Source organism: Symphalangus syndactylus, chromosome 5, assembly GCF_028878055.3.
Source record: "Symphalangus syndactylus isolate Jambi chromosome 5, NHGRI_mSymSyn1-v2.1_pri, whole genome shotgun sequence".
NCBI classification, from domain to species: Eukaryota; Metazoa; Chordata; class Mammalia; order Primates; family Hylobatidae; genus Symphalangus; species Symphalangus syndactylus.
Window position 1 is genome coordinate 49,983,882 of NC_072427.2, and position 23,709 is coordinate 50,007,590.

Consider the following 23,709-nt stretch of genomic DNA (forward strand, 5'->3'; position numbering starts at 1 on the left):
TTGTGTACAAATGTGTTTAACACTTGTGTATTAAACACAAAGAAAACACTCTTTTCTTGGTCACATAGCCATCATCTACCAAATGTGTACTTTCCTGCACAGATACGGACAACTCACTGGACAAGGTTTACCTCCTCCAGACCACGGCTATCCAAGACAGTGCCTAAGTAGATGCAGGAGAGTTGAGCCTGTCTCTGTAGTGTCTTCATGGGAAACACCAACATTTTCTTGCTCTAATTCTGGTGTTGGTTAGAGAACTCGGTTATTTCTTGGAAAGACTGAGTGTGTCAAAGAATCATTCTGTTTGCTGTCTGAAAACTAATGAAACAGTGTTTGTTTTGGTGTGCAAAGGCCTTTGACACTTTCCGTGTAAATGTACTTTTTTTATCATCACATAAACATCATGTATGACCAAATTTAAATTTTTGTATTGTGTATTAATGCCTTTTATTTTAATTATTCATAATCATTTTTCAAAATATCTTCATTTTTATATTTATCACTCTTTATTAAATTAATGGAAATATCACCCATTCTCTATAATTGTTTTCCACAAATTTCCTCTGAAATACTTCTAGTTGAAGAGGTGCAGAAAGTTTGCTAGGAACCACAAGACAAAATTTGCTATAGAGACTCATACTTCAAAACGGTTTTGTATATGGCTTAGTTTGTTCTAATTTGCAAGATTTGAAAGCATTAATTTGAACAGATAGAATATCAAGCACACAAAGACCAGTTACTTTGTTAATATGCATGAATAAACTTAAGCATATTGTTTTTCTTTTACCTGAAATTTATAGATACTGGCTTGAATCTCTGATTCCTTCTACATAGTATTTGTAAACGTCTGGAAGACATTTCCTTATACTTATGGCTGATAATATAGGTGTGTATTCTTCTCTTACTCTTTGATGAGTAAATACCAAAATTGCTTCTTCAGTTAAAAAAAAAAAAAAACCACTCCAAAAATTTGTGCATACAACTCCACACAGCAAATGTTCCAATTATTGTCTGTAGAAAAGAAGTGGGAACTTAAATTTATTTTCTTTTATCAGATAATAAGTGATTTATAATTTATAGATTACCAGAGAATTTTCAGAGTTGCTTTTTGTCCAGGACATGTGTGGGGCTCAGAGACACCATAGACAAAGTTGCCATGTTCTGTGATGCTTCTGTCCAATAGGGTTTCAGGAAACTTGACAAAAATTAAACTGTAAGGTGGAAGAGCTGTCCTTGGGAACTGAGAGGACAGGTTTCAGGTCTGGGATGGGATGGACAGGGGAAGCCTCCAGGAGGAGGAACACTGGAGGAGATGCCTGAGAGTGAGGCGCAGTGGGTCCAGGAGACAGAGGAGGGAAAGCGAGGAGGAAAACGTGTGTGCCCGGCACAGGTCAGGCCATGAGAAAAGGGCGGTGGATTGGAAGGACCCCTGGGATGAGTAATTGGTGAGGAAACAGGAGCAGGAAGGGCAGACCACGGAGGGACTGGGCAGAGGAGGCAGAGAGGGCCGCTCCCTGAGGACTGAGCTCTGTGGGGAGGGATTTGAATGTCTGAGTTTGGTTCCCTGAGATGTTACCCCAGCCCCTGAGCTCAGCCTATGGGAAGGACGTTGAGGAGTGAGTGGGCCCTGTCCCCCGGGGAGGCTCCTGGGCTCGGCCAGCGGGGCGTGGGTCTGGGAGAAACTAGGGTGGAGAAGAGCAAAGAGGACCCCCGGCTGCCTGACTGCAGGGCTCATGGGGCTGCCCTTGTTCGCCGCCTTTTCTCTATCGCTCAGACCCTCACTTCCCTGCCAGTGCAGGTTTCTGCTCCCTCAGTCCTTTTGCAGGTGTAGGTGGGATCCCTGGAGGAGAACTCAGATCTGCCGACTCCTCTCCACCTGGCGCCCACACAGGTGAGGCTGGGAGCAGCCTGAAGGGAAGTGCGGGTGCGGGGGTCGCAGCTGCGCAGTGAGGGGACCCGAGGCTGCCTTGCAGGCTGGGCTTGGGGGCGGGAGCCAGTCCTACAGGGGGCGTGAGGGCCGCGGGTGGAGGGCGAGGCTGACAGGGAGTGAGAGAGGAGTGTGGAGCGGGGAGATTGGAGGGCGAGGCTGACAGGGGGAGAGGGCGGTGAGATCTGCAGGGGAACTAAGGGCGATGTCTGCCGGGTCCGCGTTGGGCTTTCCGGGTCGCTTCTCCGCGAAGGCGCGCTTGTTCCTGAGGCGGTGCCTGCCTGTGTCGTCGTCTCTGTTCTTCCTCAAACCTCAGGATTTCTCCGTGTGTCCCAGACCGTAACGTACATTTAAAAAGCTTTCTTTCTGTCACATATGCCCTTTTATATTATGAACATAACAATTGTTACTTACCTACGTTTCCTATTTGTGAATTATTCATAAAGAATTTACCAAAGCATTTATTTTTAGTCGACACATTGCGTATATTTATGGATAACAGTGTGATATTTTGATTCTTGAATTCATTGGGGGAAGATTCAATCAGACTAATTAACATGTGCATCAACTCACCAGCTAACTAATGCTTTATGGTGAGAACACTAAAAATATATTATTTAGCTATTCTAAAATGTACAGCATGACTTCGGAGGAAATGATACTGCCCGGCCTCAGTAGCCCGAGACTGATCATTTCTGAAGCGCGGGGTCCCCATTTCTGAGGGGTCATGGCTGCATGCCCGTAAGCAGAGGGGGTGTTGGATGTGCTTGTTTGCCCTGTTAATTTTGGATGCCTCTGTGTTCTGAAAACTATTAAGATAATATGTGTTTGAAAAATCCAGTTGCTTTAACTTTTCCTTTGTTTTACTCTGTTAACAACGTCATCGCTTTTCTTTTACTGACTTTAGATTTAATGTATTCTTCCTTTTCTGTGTTCTAAAGGTGGAAACACAGATGACAGATTTTTGGTCTTTTCATCATTTCCTATGTATGGGTTCAATGGTATTTATTTGCCTGTATGTTCTGCTTTCGTTTCATCCTGCAAATTTTGATAAATTGTGTTTTCATTTTCATTTAGTTAATTTAAAAAATTCTCTGGAGATATCTTCTTTGACCCATATATTATATGGAAGTGTGTTGTTTAATCTCAGTGCATTTTGGGATTTACAGTTATCATTCCAGTCATCCTTTGATTTCTATTTTAATTCCACTGTGGTCTGACAGCTGACATTGTATGATTTACTTTTTAAAAGTTGTTAGGGTATTTTTTGTCCCGGAATGTGGCACATTTTGCTGAATATTCCATGTGAGCTTAAGAAGAATGTGTCATCTGGAGTAGTTGAGGGAAGGAGACTGTAGGTGTCAGTTATGCCCAGTTGCTTGTTGGTGCTTTTGAGTTCAGCTTTTCCCTCCTGAATTACTGCCTGCTAGATCTGTCCGTATCTGATACAGGGTTTTAATGTTTCCAACTATAATACTGAATTCGTCTTTTTCCTTGTGGTTCTGTTGATTTCTGTTTCATACTTTACGCTCTGTTATCAGGCTCATAGGCTTTAATAATTATGACATCTTATTGGAAGAATGGCTCTTCATCTCTGTGTAATGCCCTTCTTTATTCCTGATAACTTTTCTTGCTTTGAAGTCTGTTCTGCCTATAATTAATATAGCTCCTCTTGTTTACTTTGATTAGAGTTAGCATGGTACATTTTGTTCCATTCGTTTAATTTTATTTCTCTTTATATTTAGATTGGGCTTATAAATAACAGTTGTGTCTTGTTTTTTGATTCGCTTTGTAAATCTGTGTCTTTTACTTGGTGCAGTTAGACCATTGACATTCAAAGTGGTAAGTGATAGAGCTGGATTAATATTTATCGTATTTGTCAATGTTTTCAATTTGTTGTCCTTTTTCCTTCTTCCTATTTTCATCTTCAATTCATTTTCTGCCTTTTGTGGTTCTCATTGAGCATTTTATATTTTTCCATCTCTCGCATTTCTAAAAATATCAGTTATATATAATTTTAACTTTTTCTTGGTTTAACATTTTTATATTCTTAGTTTATTATAACGGAAAACAATTTCTTGAAACTAATAGAAAAATTATAAAATAATATAAGCCTATGCATATATCTTATGTATAAGTGTATATGTGTACAGATATATGCACATGTGCATGTGTGTTTGTATGTGTGTATATGTATATATACACACACATATGTATATATGAAGTGGATATCAGCAATAATGCAAAGGACTGGAGAAAGGAATTAGGATTATTTGTTATTATACAGTAACTGTGAAGCAATATAACTTTATTTGAAAAGTAGCTCAGTTTAGTATTTTTTTACTTTTTATAGTTTTTATATGATTTTGTTTTTTTAACTTTGTATATTTAAATTTAGGTTTGTGGATACATGTATAGTTTTGTTATATAGGTAATCTTGTGTAATGGAGGTTTATTGTACAGATCATTTTATCACCCAGGTACTAAGCCTACTACCCAATATTTACCTTTTCTGCTCCTCTCCCTCCTTCTACCCTTCACTTACAAGTAGGCCCCATGTCCTTTGTTCTGTTCTTTCTGTTCATGAGTTCTCATCATTTAGCTCCCACTTGAAAGTGAGAATATGTGATAATTTGGTATTCTGCTCCTGTGTTAGTTTGCTAAGGATAATAGCTTCTAGCTCTATTCATGTTCCTGTAAAAGACATGATCTCATTCTTTTTTTTCAGCTACAGAGTATTCCATGATATATATGTACCACATTTTCTTTATCCATCCTGTCATTGATGGGCGTTTAAGTTGATTCCATGTCTTTTTCCTTGTAAGTAGTGCTCCAGTGAACATTCATGTGGATGTGTCTTTTTGGAATAATGATTTCTATTCCTCTGGGTGTATACCCTGTAATGGGATTGCTGAGTTGAATGGTAGTTCTGATTTTAGCTCTTTGAGGAATTGACATATTGCTTTCCACAATGGTTGAATGAACTTACACTCCTACCAACAGTGTGTAAGTGATCCTTTTTATCTGCAACCTCACCAGCATCTGTTAATTTGACTTTTTAATAATAGCCATTCTGACTGGTGTGAGATGGTATCTCATTGTGGTTTTGATTTGCATTTATCTAATGATCAGTGATATTGAGCTTTTATTCATATGCTTGTTGGCCACATGTATGTCCTGTTTTGAAAATTGTCTGTTCTTATCCTTTGCTACTTTTTTGTTGTTTTTTTTTTTTTGAGACTGAGTCTTGCTGTGTCGCCCAAGCTGGAGTGCAGTGGTGCGATCTCGGCTCACTGCAACCTCCGCCTCCCGGGTTCAAGCGATTCTCCTGTCTCCCCTTCCTGAGTAGCTGGGACTAAGGGTGCCCACCACCACACCTGGCTGATTTTTTGTATTTTTAGTAGACACGGGGTTTCACCACGTTAGCCAGGATGGTCTCGATCTCCTGAGCTTGTGATCTGCCTGCCTTGGCCTCCCAAAGTGCTGGGATTACAGGCATGAGCCACTGCGCCCGGTGCTTTGCCTACTTTTTATTGGGGTTGTTTGTTTTCCTCTTGTAAATTTTTTTAAGTTTTTCATAGATGCTGGATATTATACTTTCATCAGATGCATAATTGCAAGTATTTTCTCCCAGTCTATAGTTTGTTCACTCTGATGATAGTTTCTTTTGCTGTGCAAAGCTGTTAAGTTTAATTGGATCCCATTTGCTAATTTTTGCTTTTGTTGCAATTGCTTTCAGAGTTTTTATTATGAAATCTTTGCCTATTCCTATAACCAGGATGGTATTGCCTAGGTTGTCTTCCAGGGTTTTTATAATTTAGGGTTTTACATTTAAGTCTTTAATCCATCTTGAGTTAATTTTTGTATATGGTGTAAGGAAGGGGTCCAGCTTCAGTCTTCAGCATATGGCTAGCCAGTTCTCCCTGCACCATTTATTAAATAGAGAGTCTTTTCCCCATTAATTGTTTTTGTCAGCTTTGTCAAACATCAGATGGTCACAGGTGTGTGGCCTTATTTCTAGGCTGTCTATTCTGTTCAAGTGGTCTGTGTGCCTGCTGTTGTACCAGCACCATGCTGTTTGGTTACTTTATCCCTGTAGTATAGTTTGAAGTCAGGTAACATGATGCCTTCAGCTTGGTTCTTTTTGTTTATGATTGCCTTGGCCATTGGGGCTCTTTTTTGGTTCCATATGAGTTTTAACACAGTTTTTTTCTAGTTCTGTGAAGAATGTCATTAGTAGTTTGGTAGGAACGGCATTTAATCTGTAAACTTCTTTGGGCAGTGTGGTTAGTTTTAAATATAATATTTCCAACTGTAGAACAGTCTATTGCCCAAAAAGCCTCTTACCTTCCTGGCTGTTGGCCATTGGCTAAATAAAGTGCCTTGCCAAGGGGGCTTCTCTCACATGGCTTCATAAAACCCATCGAGAGAGACATTTCTAGCAAGACCAAAATCATAATCATACATAAGAATCCAAGTGACACTTCTATACCTTTGCACTATTCTATTGTTTCAAAGCAAGTCTCAATTCCTGCTTATACTCACTTGGATGGGATTACAGTAGAAGGTTGTGTATATGAGAAGGTGGGGATAAATGGGCACCAATTTAGAGTCTACCTGACACATCAGGTATTCTCGTATATGAAACAGTCTCCTGGCCTTCACTTCTTTTTCATGACCTTGACCCATTTGAAAAGTACCAGTCAGGTATTTAATAGGATGTCCCACGATATGGTTTTAGCTGATGTTTTCTCATGATTAAACTAGGAATATTAATGAATTAAACACCTTCACTTAAATTTGAAGACAAAAAAGACCTAAAGAATATAGTATTCAGAAATACTCAAAGAGGCAAAACTATTTTTAAAGTACGGAATGACAATTCACAATATAGTTAAGTTCAGTGCTTAAGGAAAACTGAGAAATTAAGGAGATGCACAAAGGAGGTATCAACAATATTGCTAATGATTTTTTTTTTTAAGCTTGGGAGTGACATTAACAACAACAACAAAACAACAACATCAACAAAAAAAACCAAGTTTTAAAGAATGGTTTTCCAAGGCCGGGCACAGTGGCTCACGCCTATAATCCCAGCACTTTAGGAGACTGAGGCGGGCAGATCACCTGAGGTCAGGAGTTCGAGACCAACATGGCAAAACCCTGTCTCTAGTAAAAATACAAAAAATTAGCCTGGCATGGTGGTGGACGATTGTAATCCCAGCTACTCTGGAGGCTCCGACAGGAGAATCGCTTGACACCAGGAGGCGGAGGTTGCAGTAATCCGAAATCATGCCACTGCACTCCAGCCTGGGCAAGAGAGGGAGACTGTCTCAAAAAAAAAAAAAAAAAAATGGTTCTATGGTTTTACATTTACAGAATAGTTGCAGATCTAGTAGAGAGTTTCCATATACTCCATACACAGTGTCCTTTATTATTAATCTCATGGTGTGAAACATTTGTCAAAATTAACCAACCAATATCATGTATTGTCATTGAGTACTATACATAGTTTATTCTGATTTTTTAGTTTTTGCTTAATGTTAAGTTTATGTTTTAGGATCTCTTCTAGGATATGTCGTCACATTTAGATATTATGGCTTTATAGGCTCCATTGAATGTGATAGTTTCTCAGAGTTTCCCTGTTTTTGATGCCATTGACGTTTCTAATTTGGGATTTCTCTGATGTTTCTCTCATGATGAGACTGGACTTCTGGGCTTAAGGGAGGAAGAATACAGATGAAAAGTACCATTCCTATCACATAATATCCAGGGCACAAGCTGTCAACAGGCTTTATCACTGTTAATGTTAATTTGATCACCTGGATAAAAGTCTTTCAGTTCTAAAAATCTCTTCTGTAAAATTATTCTTTTTCTCCCTTTTCATGTTGTGTGTATAGAAAGAAGTCACTATGTGCAACACACACTCAATACTGGGAGAATCATACACCACTGCTTTTTCTTTGAAATTTATTAAAATTTCAGTAGCTTTGGGACATGTAGTTTTTAGTTACATGCATGAATTGTATGGTGGTGAATTCTAGGGCTTTTAGTGTACCTGTCACCCGAATAGTGTACATTTTACCTCATAGGTAATTTTTTATCCCTCACTCGCCTCCAACCCTCCTCCTTTCTGAATCTTTAATGTCCGTGATCCCCCTCTGCATGTTCCTGCATATCCATTGCTTACCCCACACTTATAAGTGAGAACATGCAGTATTTGGTTTTCTGCTCCTGAGTTACTTCACTTATGATAATGGCCAAATTGCTTTGAAAAACATTATTTTGTTCTTTTCTATGGCTGAGTAGTATTCTGTAATATACATAGATACACACACACACACACACACACACACACATTTTCTGTATCCACTGATTGGTTGATGGGAACTTAGATTGATTTCATATTTTTGCAGCTGTGAATTGTGCTGTGATAAACCTAGAACTGTAAGTGCCTTTTTGATAGAATGACTGTGTGTGTATGTGTGTGTGTGTGTGTGAGAGAGAGAGAGAATGGGGGTCTCACTTTGTCCTACAGGCTGGAGTGCAGTGGCCCAATCTCGTCTTGCTGCAACCTCTGCCTCCTAGGTTCAAGGAATTCTTGTGCCTCAGCCACTGGAGGAGCTGGGACTGCAGGCGTGACACACCTGGCTGATTTTTGTATTTTTAGTAGAGATGGGGTTTTGCCTTGTTGGCCAGGCTGGTCTGGAACTCCTGGCCTCAAGTGATCCACCTGCCTCTGCCTCCCAAAGTACTGGAATTACAGATGTGAGCCTCTGTACCTGGCTGAAACCACCTTTGCAAAATTATGACTGAGACAGTGAAAGATCTAACCTAACCGACTCCATCTTGCTTCTAACCTTTTAAGCAGCCTTTGTTCTTTCCTGGGCATAAGCTAAACTAACTTTGGGAGGAACTTACTTTACAGTTTATAGTTTAAAACAAAGACAATGACAGCCCTTTCTCAAAACAAACCTCTTTCTTACCTAGAGACTAGACTGCCTTTGTAGGACTAACAAATTAGCCACATGGTTAGAAATTATGGCTTAGGAGTCCATGCAGCTGGAGGCTACAAGATTCTGACCCTCCCTAAACTGCTCCAAAGATCAGTGCTTGAGATATTTTGCAGACCCTGCACTTGATGGATCAGCTGGCACAACCCTAGTGGATAAACTGCCTGATCTGATCTTGTGGCCTCCACCCAGGAATTGACTCAGCATAAGAGGACAGCTTGGACTCCCTGTGATCCCATCTCTGATCTGACCAATCAGAACTCCCAACTCACTGGCCTTCCCCCACCCACCAAATTATCCTTAAAAACACTGACACCTGAATGTCCTGGGAGACTGATTTGAGTGTAATAAAACTCCTCCAGTCTCCTACACAGTTGGCTTTCCGTGAATTACTCTTTCTCTGTTACAATTCTCCTGCCTTGATAAATCAACTCTTTTAGGCAGCAGACAAGGTGAATCGATTGGGTGGTTACACTGTATGTCATTTTCAGCATAGACTGTCTTCTTGAACATACATTTATTTTGTCCCACCCCAACCCCCAAAGGATGTGGCTAGGAAAAGAAAAAAAAAAGGTCCCAACATCTTTTCTTTTTCCTTCTGGATCTCCTTTCCGGAGGCAGCGCGTCAGTGACAGGAACATTTTGATCCCAGCTGTTAGTCCCCCTTAGGTCTGTGGAAACCTGAGAAGGTGTGCCCAGGCCAGGGCATCCTAGCTGAGCACAGGGGGTTGGCACCTCCTCCCTCCCTGGCACTATGGAGACAACTCTGAGTACTGAAAGATGAAACTAACACACCTCAAGGAAGGATACGTACCTCGATGCATGCCACAAAGACACACTTCCAAGATCTTTTTAAGATCTTACCCATGTTTTGCAAGGAAAAGCACCACAGAACTGAAGTGCCTTCAGTTATTTTAGGTGGGGCTATCTTGTACAGGGCAGTCAGTGAGAAAGACTGGAAGGTAAGGGTAGGGGATGGCCAATCCCTCCAGTTACCAAAGTTCAGGCTCACTCACTGCTTCTAACTTACTCTCACTCACTGCTTCTTTGATTAGGATACCCTGGGAATCAGCTACAATAACCTCAGACAAGGAACCATAAAAACCTGAAATGCACATTGGGTGTCAGCCAACAACGAAGTTTGGCTGCCAAGACAAAAAGTTGCTCTTTCTCCTCCTGCTACCTTGGATGTGCCAGGTTGTAATTTGCAAATGTATTGTCTGGCCCTTAGGGGTTGGCAGCTAAGGATTGGTTGCAGAAGGAGCCTAGCCTAGGAGTGAGAGAGATGCCAGCACAAGAGAAACCCGCTGACTATGAGCCAGGAAGTGGGCTGTCACCAGACACCAAACCTGCTGGCGCCTTGATCTGGGACCTCCCAGTCTCCAGACTCCTCAGGGCCACTGTCATCTCCTGAAGCAATCACCACATATTCCCATCACAGCTGATGGTGGCAACTAACCCATGCAGAGTACCTAAATGAGCCAGGCTGTGTCTGCCCTCTCCTGTGTAGTCACCCAGTTAATCCGGGCAACAGTCCTGGGTTCTCTGCATTTCCAGAGTGCAAGTCCTCCAGTAACCACTGAAATGCTTTCTCAGGAGTTGTTGTCAACTCCTTAAAAACATTTCTCCCTACTTGGCTCAGAGCACAGTGACACCAGAAACCAGCTTCCCTGGACCCCAGCCCTGGCAGTGGCCATGTCACTTCACTCAGGCCCAGGAAGAAGGCAGGCTCTAGTCTCCCGCTGGGCAGCAACACCAAATTTAACCTGGATTTCTCACTTGGGTGAACTCTTGGATCACCGTGCCCAGTCTGGCGGAGTCTGCAGCAGATGCAATAAGGGCTTCAGGGCCGGGAAGTGGAGCTCACCCATGTGCTAAGCCCGAGGTCGGGCACCCCTCCTTCACACCATCCTAGGGGACTTCCTCCCTTCCCAGGCGGATTGCCACAGAGAACCAACCTGACGGTGCCAAGAGGGCGAATTTCCCCCAAGTCCTCTGAAATACGTTGTCACAATTTGTAACAGGAAGCCGAGTGAGGAGCACAAAGTGCTTCCAGAGACTAGGTGATGGGCCACATCCCTGGCCTGCCTGTTGAGCCCCTGAACCAAAGTCTCTGTGACCACCACCTTTGCCTGTCTGCCCAGTTTTCTGAGCATGTGCTTTGCAGACACTTGTGTGCCAGGCCAACAGCCACTCTCACCTGTATTCCCACAGCCCCAGCAGAGGTGCCACAGGAGCCTCTTGCTCACCAGGTGGAATTTGCCTTTTACCCTGTGCAGAAGGCTGCCGAATGCGCCCCTCCGCTCCCTCCGTATGGGGCTGCAAGGGGTCAGGTCCACCACCGAGGCTGCCTTTATGGAGAACCCTGCACCTGTCCCGAGCCTGAAACCCCCGAATTGCGGGGTCTAGGAAGACTAGAGGTGGCTTTCATGTGGGTCCATGCACAGTGGTGTGATTGCTATAGATTGAATGGTAGCTCTGCTTTTAAAAATTCATTGAAAAATCTCCATACTGTTTACCATACAGGTTGTACTAATTTACATTCCCACCAAGGGTGTCTAAGCATTCCCTTTTCACCTCATCCACACCAATATCTATCATTTATTGACTTTTTCATAATGGTCCTTCTCACTAGGGTAAGATTGGTATCGCATTGTGGTGTTAATTTGCATTCCCTGATAATTAATGATGTTGTGCATTTTTTTTTCATATGTTTGCTGGCCATTTGTATATATTATTTTGCCTGTTCATGTCATCTCCCCAGTTTTTAATGGGGTTATTTATTTTTTTCTTGCTGATTTGTTTGTGTTTCTTGTAGATTCTGGATTAGTCCTTTGTTGGATGGGCAGTTTCCAAATATTTTCTCCCATTCTGTAGGTTGTTTTTTTATTCTGTCGATTATTTCTTTTGCTGTGCAGAAGCTTTTCAGTTTCGCTAAGTCCCATTTACTTGTTTTTGTTTATGTTGTAGTTGCTTTCAGGGTCTTAGATTTGCCTAGGCCAATGTCTTTATGGTTTCATGTCTTAAAGTATTTAATCCATCTTGAGTTAATTTTTGTATATGGTGACAGATAAGGATCCAGTTTCATTCTTCTGCATGTGGCTATCTTATTTTCCCAGCACCTTTTGTTGAATGGGGTGTTCATTCCTCAGTGTATGTTTTTGTCTGCTTTGTTGAAAATCATTCTTCTGCATGTGGCTATCTTATTTTCCCAGCACCTTTTGTTGAATGGGGTGTTCATTCCTCAGTGTATGTTTTTGTCTGCTTTGTTGAAAATCAGTTAATCGTATACCAGTACCATGTTAGCATGCCAGCAGATGTTGTAATGGACTGTGTTGGTTGACCGTGGGCCAGAAGGTGGCACTTGCAGGAGAGAGCCAGCTGCAGTCATGGTGGTGGGATTTATGCTTAACTTTTGTTACCCAGGGAAGTAGTCAGCTGATGGGAAGTGACACGGAACTCTAAAAAGTCCCTGTTCCTATTCTGCTACTAGGACAGGTAGAGGGGCAAAGCCGAGTGTGGGCTGGGTCAGGAAAGTCCATACTCTGCCTCTCCAAGTGTGGGTGTAAGCAGAAGCCACAATGGGGGTCAGTGGACAGTTCCCTGACCACTGGGATAATGTTCCAGGGAGGAGAACACCCTCTGCCACATGAGAGTCTGTACATGGAGAAAGGGGAAGCAAGTGGCAGGTCAATTCCCATGACCTTGACACAGAAGGTCTTACACATGCAGACTTCTGCTGGCCAACACCCAAGACAGCCAGCTAACTCCCCGGCAGTCTAGGCTCAGAACACAAACCTGCCCCAGGCTGCAAGACTTCCCTCTGGAGACTGAAACTGAAACAGTAGCTCAGAGGCCACACCCTTGATTTGACATGCGAAGCAGCAGTACCTGGCTCCCATGACCCTGGCACAAGAACACATCCTGCATGCCCCTTGCTTCGGGCCTTATGGGGTTCATCCTCTGCTCAATATCAGATCAAATACAAACCTTAGTTGGTCGGCTTCTCCCTCAGTTGGGAGCTTCTTCCAGTGCTTGACTGCTGCCTGGGTTACTTCGCTCATTTCTGCAAGATCTTCTATGAATTAGGGTCAGGAATATCTTCCTTCTGTCCCTACTGGGATCTGGGAGTGCACACGCAGCACACCCAGGTGCCACTCCTTCTTTCATGGTCCCCTCCTCTCTAAGTCAGCTCCAGCGCTGGGCAGGGTTAAGGTGCTTCCCTGTGACCTCAAATGCCTTGTTCCCCATTGGGAATGTATCACGGACAGAGTCTCCCCCTTTTGCGCTCTGAAGGCTCAGTTGCTCCTCTGACACATGGTGCAAGTTTCTGCCTGCTTCTCCTTTCAAAGTATCCAAAGGTTCTTTCACTTTTTCTGTTGAGTTTCTGTGTTTGTTGGATACAAATTCACAGTGTGAATCTCTAGACACTGTTTTGCTCTAAGCAGGTGAGGCACACTAACAAAGTCTCCAACCTGCTATTTTGAGAAACACAAAACAAAACAAAACAAAACAAAAAATGCTCCACTTTATGAGCAGAATGTCTACCAAAAGTTATTTGGAACTTTCATCCTGAAAGTGTCTATTCTCCTCTAGTAATCATTGTATTTATGCAGTCATTTTTATCAGTATGCAAACATGAATATTTCTTTTACTCTTTACTTCTACTACGTCATTTATTGGTTTAAATTGTTGCAGTGTTGGCTATTGGGAGGTCTTTCAGTTGGATCATTTGTCATTTTGAAACACCACCATAATTAAGCTTTGCTGTTGTTATGTGGTTGCTTAGTTGTTTGCACTGTTGTTTGACATTTTATGTTTTCAGGCACTACTAGGTGCTTAATCTAATTGTGTGGATTTCCTCACATGCCTGGTATTAACCATTTTTTTTTCACAGAGCCCTAGTTCTTCTTATTGGAAAATTGAATTAGAAATGGAGATCTGGGCCCTTGGCATATTCATTGCTCCTGGGGCATCTGTTGATTCGTGATCTTGTGTGCTGACAGAGCAAATACATCTGTGCATACTGATTCTTACACACACACACACAGACAGACACACACACACAAATATTTTATCATATATCTGTATCTTTAAGTTAAACACGAACTCCTAATAATCCTCCAGCACCCCATGATCTAATCCAGTACCACGTGAATCAGGGCACCTATTCCCACTTACTTGTGTGTAGCCTACCACACTAACAGTGATAAAGATGGTTCTGTTATTTAATCACATAATCCAAAAGACTTGTATAGGTGGTTTCAGAATTAGAAATGTATATGGCCATGAGAAAGAACTTTACCAACTAAAGTTTTTATGGATAAATCTTTACCCTTTAGACTCAGAATATCCACTTACTTGCTACATTACTTGGATCAGCTGCTTTTCCCCCACTCCATTCAGTGAGGTTATTTCACTGATGTGTTATTTAAATATGTATAGCCCCATGCTATCTGCTACCTACTGTAGAAGGTTTTTAATTTGTATATTTTAAGTTCACTTTTTGTATTATAAAGTTACTTAGGATTTGTAAAATATAATCATGTATTTATCATTACAGTATGATACCAGAATAATTTCACTGCCTAGAGCAAATCTGCTGTACATCACCAGTTTGACCTGCCTCTTTTCTAAGCTCCTAGTAAATATCAAACATTTTATTATCTCTATATTTTTTCACATTGCAGAGTATCACATGACCGAAATCACACGAAGTATTTTGCCTTTTTAAATTTACCTTTTTTTGCAATATACCCTTTAGATTTGTGAAGTCTATCGCATGGTTGTTTAGAGTTGCATTTTCCTAAAGACAAAAGACTTAGGCCTAAAATCATGTGCTTACTAGACATGAATATAGTATCTTTGGATACATATCTATTCAGATAGTTCACCAATTTGATTGTGATATTTGCCTTTTTATTTTGAGTTGTAAAACATTTTATATGTTGTGGCTAATAGATTGTTTTCTGCTATGTGATTGTGAAGATTTTCTTCTATTCGTTGCATTATCTTTTTACTTTTAATTATGTACTTTGAATCTCAGAAGATTTTAATTCTTACAAAGTTAAATATATTCATGTTTTTTATTTCCTTTTCCTGGGCTTTAAGTATCATATCTTAGAAATTATAGGAGTTACTGTTCAAACTAAGACCCAAATTATGTATTTCTATATTATGTTCTAATGGTTTGGTCTATTTAGATCTTACATTTGGATATATGATTATTTTTAGCCAATTACGTGTATGGTGTGAGTGAGAAGTTCAACTTGCTTGTGGATATTCAATTGTCCTAGCAACATTTGTTACAAATATATTTTTCCATATTGAATTGGCTTGGCAACCTTATAAAATCATTTGACTATAAAGGTAAAGATTAATTTTTGGACATTCAATTCTACTATATTCCTTTGATCTGTACATCCACGTTGATACTATTATTGAGCCTTTAAAATAAATTACGATGATACTGAGTTTTTCATGGATGCCCTTTAAAATAAAGAAACTTTCCTTATAGGTTTAATTTGTTGTAGACTATTATCAAAAATGGATTTTGGATTTTTCAGGTGCCTTTCCTGCATCTTTTGAGATGGTCATATGGCTTTTGTTTTTTATTTTATTCTTATATGGCATGACACTAATTATTTTGTATGTTGAACCAAATTTGCATTCCTGAGACAAATACCTTTGGTGATGGTGTATAATTCTTTTACCATTTGCTGATTTGTGTTGCAAGCATTTTATTGAAGACATTTGCTCTTTATTTATAAAACATATTGGTCTTAATTTTTCTTTCTTGAGATGTCTTGCTTTAGTTGTAATATCAGTGTAAACTAATAGTATACATCAGGAAGTGATCTCTTCTCCACTTTTACTATTGTTTAAGTGTTTATGAAGAGTTTGTGATAGATTGTTATTAATTATTTTCAGGTTTGGAATAGTTCACCAGTGAATTCATCTCAACCAGCACAGTGCCTTGACTCCTAACAAGAATCACATGAACTTGGAAGAGGATCCTTCCCCAGCTGAACCTTCACTTGAGACCTCGTCCTTGGCCATCATCTACATCTGGATTCATGATACAGAGAAACTGTGAGTAAGAGCCACTTAGTGTGTGAGAATTTATTATTCAACAATAAATAATACACTTGACAGTAAATGCAATATGGTATCCTGGACAGAAAAATCACATTACTTAAAAGCCTAGTAAAATATGGAAAAAACTTATACTTCAATAAATAGTTTTGTGACAACTATTTTTTAGGGCTCATGGTTACATAATCTATTACATTGCATGTAATCCAAAGATATCTAAAGCTTTCTGTACTATCTGCATATTTCTGTGTATTTAAAATTATTTCAAAGAAAAAATATTTTTGAAAAAGTATTAAATGTGATATGAAAATAATTCTAAAGCACAAACAGAATACCTTCAGCTCTGGAGATGAAAGGGCACGGAGAGAGAGAATAGCAAAGCATTTTTCCATGTCAATTTACCAACTCAAACACAGGTACACTTGCTTCAGGAAGATCCCCCCAAGTTCCAGAGACTTGTCCTCTTTCATCTTCTTCATCATATTCTGCATTTTTCAGTCACCAGTTTTAGCATCTGGTGCTAACTACGTAACCAGTTTTTGAAAGACAAATGCCTGTTACTCACATGTGTCAAAAAGCCCCATTTTCAGATATTATTTAGCAGGACTCCAACAAACAGACCAGAATTTATTCAGAGCTTGCACTGAGGAGTGCCTTAATGCCAGCACGACTATGTTGACAACACATCCTCTTGTGAGTGAAGCCTTCATACAGAATGAATTGCTGAAACTCAATAACATATGTCGACTGTACAAGAAAGGTAATAATCAGTATAATGCTGTAAAATTATTCTGGGGACATAGGGCACGTGTGTCTGAGATTTATGAGATGTGAACAACCAAGAGAGCGTGAATACTGATATTTTGATACTTTGCAAGTACTCCAAATCAGTAGGTGAGCATTTGATTTTCCAGTTAGGGCTGCAGTCAGGGTCTCGGCTTCAATACTGTATGTGCAGAATTTCAATGACAGATCTTGGTTAAAATAACAACAATAATAACAACCCCTCATCTATTATATTGCAGCCTGGCACCATTTAACTTAATTTTACTGCGTATAAATAGCAACCCTATACTCCATGCAAACTAGAATGGCAGTGGAATTTATGTAGTGAAGAAAGTGACAAATTATTTTCCAAATATAAAGCAAACTTAAGGTTTTATAGGGAAACAAATGGAGGTAAAAATATTTTTAATCCTTATTTTTCTGATAATTTTGTTCTGCTCTTATAAATAGAAAGCTCCACTTTCATTATTTTATAATATAGTGAGTTTATCAGCCACATGTATGAAAATTGTATAGTAAAAGTAGGTTTGTGTCCACTTGGTTGTTTCATTCGACTTATACACATCATTTACTTTATTTCGAATGGTTATTTTTTAAGCCTTGGTTTTGGTACAATATGTAAAGGCGTCAGTCTTTGTGCAATATTAAATCTTCATTCAAGAACTGTTCTTCGTGTCTTTGCCTTTGTTTCTGCATTGCTCCTGTACTTCTGTGAACCATATTTCAGTGAGTAACGATGACAATAGCAGTCCAGCCTGCATGGGTGCTGACATGGATGCTGTCTCCCATTCTTACCACTGGATGTGAAGAAATGCTAGATGCAATCCAGCCAATCTGTACTCGACTCTCAGTTCCATCTTCTCAACTCACAGTGTCTTCCAAAGTCCATGCCACACTACAGCCTGGAACATCTCCCAACGTGGTATCTTGAGGCAGTGGTAGAGCTCATGTCACAGTATTGTATGTCTCAGGTATCACTGTCCTTCACTGTTTGATATAATCTCTCTTACAAACCATTGTTCCGTACACATTGCCCCTTTTGTGTTTGCTTATACATGTGGTATGGCCTGTCTAAACCTCACAGTGAGGATATTAGAATAGGGTTCTGCATATCTAGAGGTGTGGATCATTGGCAAGCATCTTAGAACCTACCTGCCACATCAGGTCCTGTCTAATCTGTATCAGTTTCTGGGTCTTCACTTATTTTTTTGACCTTGATCTTAGTGAAAAGAACTTGTCAGGTGTTCCATAGGATGTATCACAATATGGATTTGTTATATTTTTTCATAATTTGAGTAAGATTAAACATTAGTTTATGCATGTATTTATCTAATGTTGAAGACAAAAAAAATCCTGAGCAATATATTATTTAGAAATACAAATTTAGAAAATAATAATGAAGAATGAGGCTGGGCACTGTGGCTCATGCCTGTAATCCCAGCAATTTGGGAAGCTTAGGTGGGTGGATAACTTGAGGCCAGGAGTTTGAGCCCAGCCTAAGTAACATGGCGAAAACCCATCTCTACTAAAAATACAAAAATTAGCTGTGTGTGGTGGTGCATGCCTGAATGTTTCATATATTCTGGATAATAGTCTCCTAACAGTTATATGACTTGAGAATATCTTCTTCCATTATTTCAGTTGTCTTGATGGTGTACTCTGCATCTTAAAAGGTATTGATCCACATGAAGTTCAATGTATCTATTTTTTTTTCTGTCACTTGTACTTTTGTATCACATGTTAGAATCCATTGTTTCATGTAAGGCCATGAAAATCTATTTTTATGTTCTCTTCTGTGGGATTTTTAGTTTTACCTCTTACATTTAGCCACATATTCTATTTTGAGTCAAATACATACATGGTGCAGGAAACAGTTTAACTTGCATGTGGATATCCCTTTCTCCCAGTAACATTTGCTGAAAAACTATTTTTCATCTTGTATTAATTTTTCGACCTTGAAAATAAGTCTGCCCTATATATAAAGATTGATTTTGGGGTGCTCAACTCTATTCTGTTGGCTTATATGCCTTTCCTCATGTTATGTGAGTTTTCCATGGATGCTCTTTGTAGGTTTAGAAAGTTTTCTTCTATGCCCAATGTTCCCAGAGCTTTTATCATGAATGAGTTTGGAATTTGTCAAATGCCTATTCTGTGTCTTTAGAGATGACCATCAGTCTTTTTAAAAAATTGTATTAGTATAGTTTATACCACCAGTTGTTTTTGTATGTTTAACCAGACTTACATCACAGGGATTAATAGTTTTGCTCCTAGTGTATACTCCTTTTTATATGTTACTAGTTAATTTTGATAGCATTTCCTTGATACTTTTTACCTGTTTCACATTGGTCTGTAATTTTCTTTTCTTGAAATGTCTTTGTCTAGCTGTGGTGTCAGGGAACTCTGGCTTCATACATTGCATTAGAAAATGTTCTCTACTCGTCTGTTTTTATTGATTGTTACTAATTCTCAAAAGGCTTTGAATAACTCACCAGTGAAGTCATCTTGACCTGGACAGAAATTGAATCCTCCCAAGAATCCCAGGAGCTTGGAAGGGGATCCTTCCCCAGATGAGACTTCTCTTGAAATCTCTGCCAGGCATCTGACGCAGAGAAACTGTAAGTACTACATAGGGCTGGGTTTGAAAGTCTAAACTATGTAGTAATATGTTATACAACAATTGGTCAGTTATATGCCTGACAGTAAATGTAATATGATATCTTGGATTATATCCTAGAACAGAAGAATGACACTAGTGGAAAACCTGGTAAAATATGAAGAAATTCTTTTTCAGTTAATAGTTTTGTACCACTGTCAATTTCTGAGTTTTCATAAATATGCTATGGGGATATAAGGTGTTAACATTTCAGGAAGCTGTAGGATATATGAAACTCTATTATCTTTACTACTTTCTGTAAAACTAAAGCTATGGTAAAATAAAACTATTTCTTAAAATGTAATATTCAGGTACGAAAAAATAAAACAATAATAAGAAAGACAGATTTAAACCACAATAAAACCACAGATCAGAGGATGAATGGAGATATAGGGAGAATATGGCAAAGTAGCTTGCCTTATTATCCCCCATTCCTACTCAGGGCATCTGCTTCAGAAAGACACCATCAAGCTCCAGGGACACTCATCCATTTTCTTCTTTCCCATCACACTTCCCATTACCCAGTTATCAATTCCTGTGTTCGTAAACACTTTTCCGAGGAAAGACGCCTTTCTCACATATGTTAGAAGGCCCTGTTTTCAGGCACTTTCTGGCAGTGTCTTTGTAGGATCTCACTATAAAGACATTTTAGAAGACATGACTTCCAGACATTAGAAGAGAAGATTGAGAAACACCAGTGATGGTGAACATAAATATTTCTGCATTAAGAGTGTTTTCTTAGTACAGGGATTCTTTTTTTTCCCCAAGTTTTAAAAGAAAATAATGCCTTAAACCTTTGAGAAAACACTGTGATAATTCAGTTTTCTTCGTCATGCAGACTCCATCACGAATTTATGGGACCACGCATTCTCTTGACACTCACATCCATGGATCTATGTTGTCCTGTGGTATATTAATCTGTTCTCATGAGGCTAATAAAGACATACCTGAGACTGGGTAATTTATAAAGGAAAGAGGTTTAATTGGCTCACAGTTTCACATGGCTGGGGAGGCCTCACAATCATGGCAGAAGGCAGATGAGAAGCAAAGTCACATCCTACATAGTGGCAGACAAGAGAACTTGTGCAGGGGAACTCCCATTTATAAAACCATCAAATCTTGCGAGACTTATTTACTACCATGAGAATAGTATGGGGGAAACTGCCCCCACGATTCAGTTTTCTCCACCTGGCCCTACCCTTGACACATGGGGATTATTACAATTCAAGGTGAGATTTGGGTTGAGACACAGCCAAACCATTTCAAGCGACAAGCCCAAAAGCCACAGAATAGACATTGTCATGGAAGAAAGTTAACTAGATATGAAAAAAGTTTATAATCATGCAGTTGTAGGTTAATTCCTGCTCAAAAAGACGTGGAAATGAACCTTTAGACAGACATCAGATATATGAAGGTGAGGCATGTTAGTGATACAAAGTGTGTTGTGCAGAGGTGGAAATAGCCTAATAGAAAAAAGGAAAGAAATTATAACGTACCCCAGCCCACCATGCAGCTATCTAAGAGATGGACACAGGCTGAGTGCTGACTCTGCATATGTGCTGGCTACACAAAGATCCCCACAGCAGGGAGGACTGTCCCCCTTCCCCAACACAGCTCCCTGTTCACAGGCCACACCACTTTACAGAGGAACACCAGGGATGTTCCAGGAACCATGCTCACAAAGCTTACTAAGCCATGGGACTGCATACTACACTCCCAAGGACATCCACAAAGTCAAGACTCTTGCTTTTTCAGACTGTGATCCTGGGCTACATTCTCCATACCATATTCATAGCTTCAGTGAGAAAACAAACTCCTGTGTCCTGCAGAGACACAGCTGACCTTGAGCATATTTCTCACTTCTGAGAAGATTGTAGCAGTAATTCAGGTGCTATTATTTGGGGGGTTTATAATTCAGTAAACCTTCTTACCCCTCTAATCTTACAGTTCACCCCATAGGAAAGGACAGTTTCATTTAAATTGGCAATCTTAAGTAATGGAGGTTTGCTCTTTTTATTTCATTATAACAGGAGTTTCTATACGGTAAGTGACTTGCACAATCCCATTTTCCTCTTATTTCAATGCATACATATGGTCTATTATAATGTGTACTGTGAAGATCATCCATGACCAAATTCTTCAGGAAAAAAAAAATCACCAAGTGGCAGGCCATGAAGGAGACAGAAGTAGATGTGTAGAAGGACAGACTCATCTCTAGGTGGCAAGAGGGTTGAGGAGCTCTGAGTGCTCAGGGTTAAGACTGGAAAAGTGATAGACACATAAAACTCTACTACTATAATGTCCTAGGCACAGAGGACACAGTGCTGAGCACTAAGCTCCTAAACATTACCATGATAGCTGAGTCTGGATTGGCCACGAGAATTCTCAGACAGATGCCATTGAAAACACCCCATCATCCGACCACATCCTTAGGCAAGAACCCAATGCTATCTCCGCCCTCTAGTCTGAATACTGAATAAAGTTTAAAGTGTGCATGACTCCTGTACTTGAGATTAGGGCTTTTTGTTCACTGAATTGAGCCCTAGTAGAAGCTGAAACTCTCAGTGCAAATATGCTCAACATTCTAAATTATAAATTATAAGAGTTTCTTCTTCATTCAGTACACTCTTTGGGGAACATCAAAGCCTGTTTCATTTTCTAAGTATCAACAAGTGGAGCTGGCAAGAGTAACAAGTGGTCAGAGCAAAGCATTTCATGAAAACAGCAATGCAGAGGCTTCTGCCGTCCCTGCTTACAGTGAGATTCATATGACCATCATTCATGGGATATGAAGGATAAAAGGGGAGGGAGAAAAAAATATGTAGTTGATCTGGATGAAGAATCGGATTTGGAAAGCAACTTAGAATAATCTCTGCTTATATTTCCAAGGCAAAAAGTCTCAAGATACAGGATTTTCTGTCTTCAGAGAGCTGCACTCTGCTGCAAACTTTCAAGTAACACTTTACCATTTCTATCTTCCTTCTCCATGGGATCTTTGAGCCATAATTTATAAAATCACCTCTACATCTCTTGTATTTTTGTTATGTCTAATAATCTCTTGAGGTCTCTCTAGGGACAGTGACTGTAAATTATCACCCTGCCCAACAGGACTCCAGGAAACTGTGTCCTGGATGTTTACAGTTTGCCTTTCATGGGATGCTTATTTATACTTGTGGATACCCCAAAGCATAAGTGTACAATCTTTGACCCAGCATCCTTCTCACAGGCTATTTGTTTATACTGTCAGACTCTATTGTGGCACTTGTCAGACCTGTGTCCACTCCAATCCCACCAAGGCAGCCACTGTCTAGGGGAGCTCTGAGTTCGAAAAAAGTTGAGTTCACATGTGTTGGTCATGTGAGACACGGAGGAGGCAACTCAACAAAGCACAGGTATTTCTTGTAGGTGGGGATCATTGGGCACCATTGCACGGTCTAACTGACACATTAGGTCTTCTCCAATCTGCGTTTCATAGTCTTCACTTATTTTTCTTGACCTTGACCCTTTTGGAATGTACAGGTCAGATATTTTGTAAGATGTCCCACAGTATGGATTTGTCTCATGATTTTTCATGATTAAACTAGGGACATGTATACATTAAACACATGTCATCCAAGTTCAAAGACAAGAAAAACTAAACATTATGGATATTAGAAATATAAACATAGAGATAAATATAACAAACACAAATTAGAGGATAAATCAGAGTAATAGCGACCTTCAGTGATTAAGAAAGATGATGAAGCTAAGGAGATCCATTAATGGCCATCAACATATTGCTCAAGTTCTATTTTATAAGATCAGCAGTGACTTTAAATAAAAAGAAACTTTATACATTTAAGAATCATTTAGGGTTTACAGAATTGTTTTAAATACAGTACATAGACTTTCCATATATCCCACTACAGTTGTTCTTTTTATTAACTTCTTAATGTATGACATTTGTCACAATTAACCAATTTTAAACAGTATCATTAACTACTCTTCATACTTTATTGAGATTTTCTCAGTTTTCACTTAATGTCTAATTTCTATTCCAGGATCTCATCCAGGATACCTCAGCACAGTTAGATATCATGTCTTCTTAGACTTCTCCAACCGTTGCAGTTTCTTAGAGTTTCCTAGTTTTTGATGACATTGACATTCCTAATGTGGGATTTATCTGAGGTTTTTTTCATGATAAGACTAGATTTGTGGCTTTAGGAGAGGAAGATGACAGAGGAAAGGTGCAATTCTCC

At 39.7% G+C, this 23,709-nt stretch overlaps 2 long non-coding RNA genes across 10 annotated transcripts in view; both read left to right on the top strand.

Annotated features, from left to right (window-relative positions):
• LOC129482497 (uncharacterized) overlaps positions 1-17,056 on the top strand; it is a 151,558-nt gene extending 134,502 nt beyond the window's left edge. For 8 of the 9 annotated variants that reach the window (XR_010121068.1, XR_010121065.1, XR_008657723.2 and 5 more), the window contains one exon: positions 15,868-16,249. This is a non-coding gene — a long non-coding RNA (uncharacterized lncRNA). Of the gene's footprint in view, positions 1-15,867; positions 16,250-16,622 lie in introns of those variants that run through there. The other variant, XR_008657722.1, reaches the window with a different exon arrangement.
• Positions 17,057-17,336: 280 nt separating this feature from the next.
• LOC134736790 (uncharacterized) lies at positions 17,337-19,425 on the top strand. Its single transcript, XR_010121071.1, has 3 exons — positions 17,337-17,789; positions 18,460-18,491; positions 19,292-19,425. It is a non-coding gene; the product is annotated as an uncharacterized lncRNA (long non-coding RNA).
• The last annotated feature ends 4,284 nt before the right edge of the window (positions 19,426-23,709 follow it).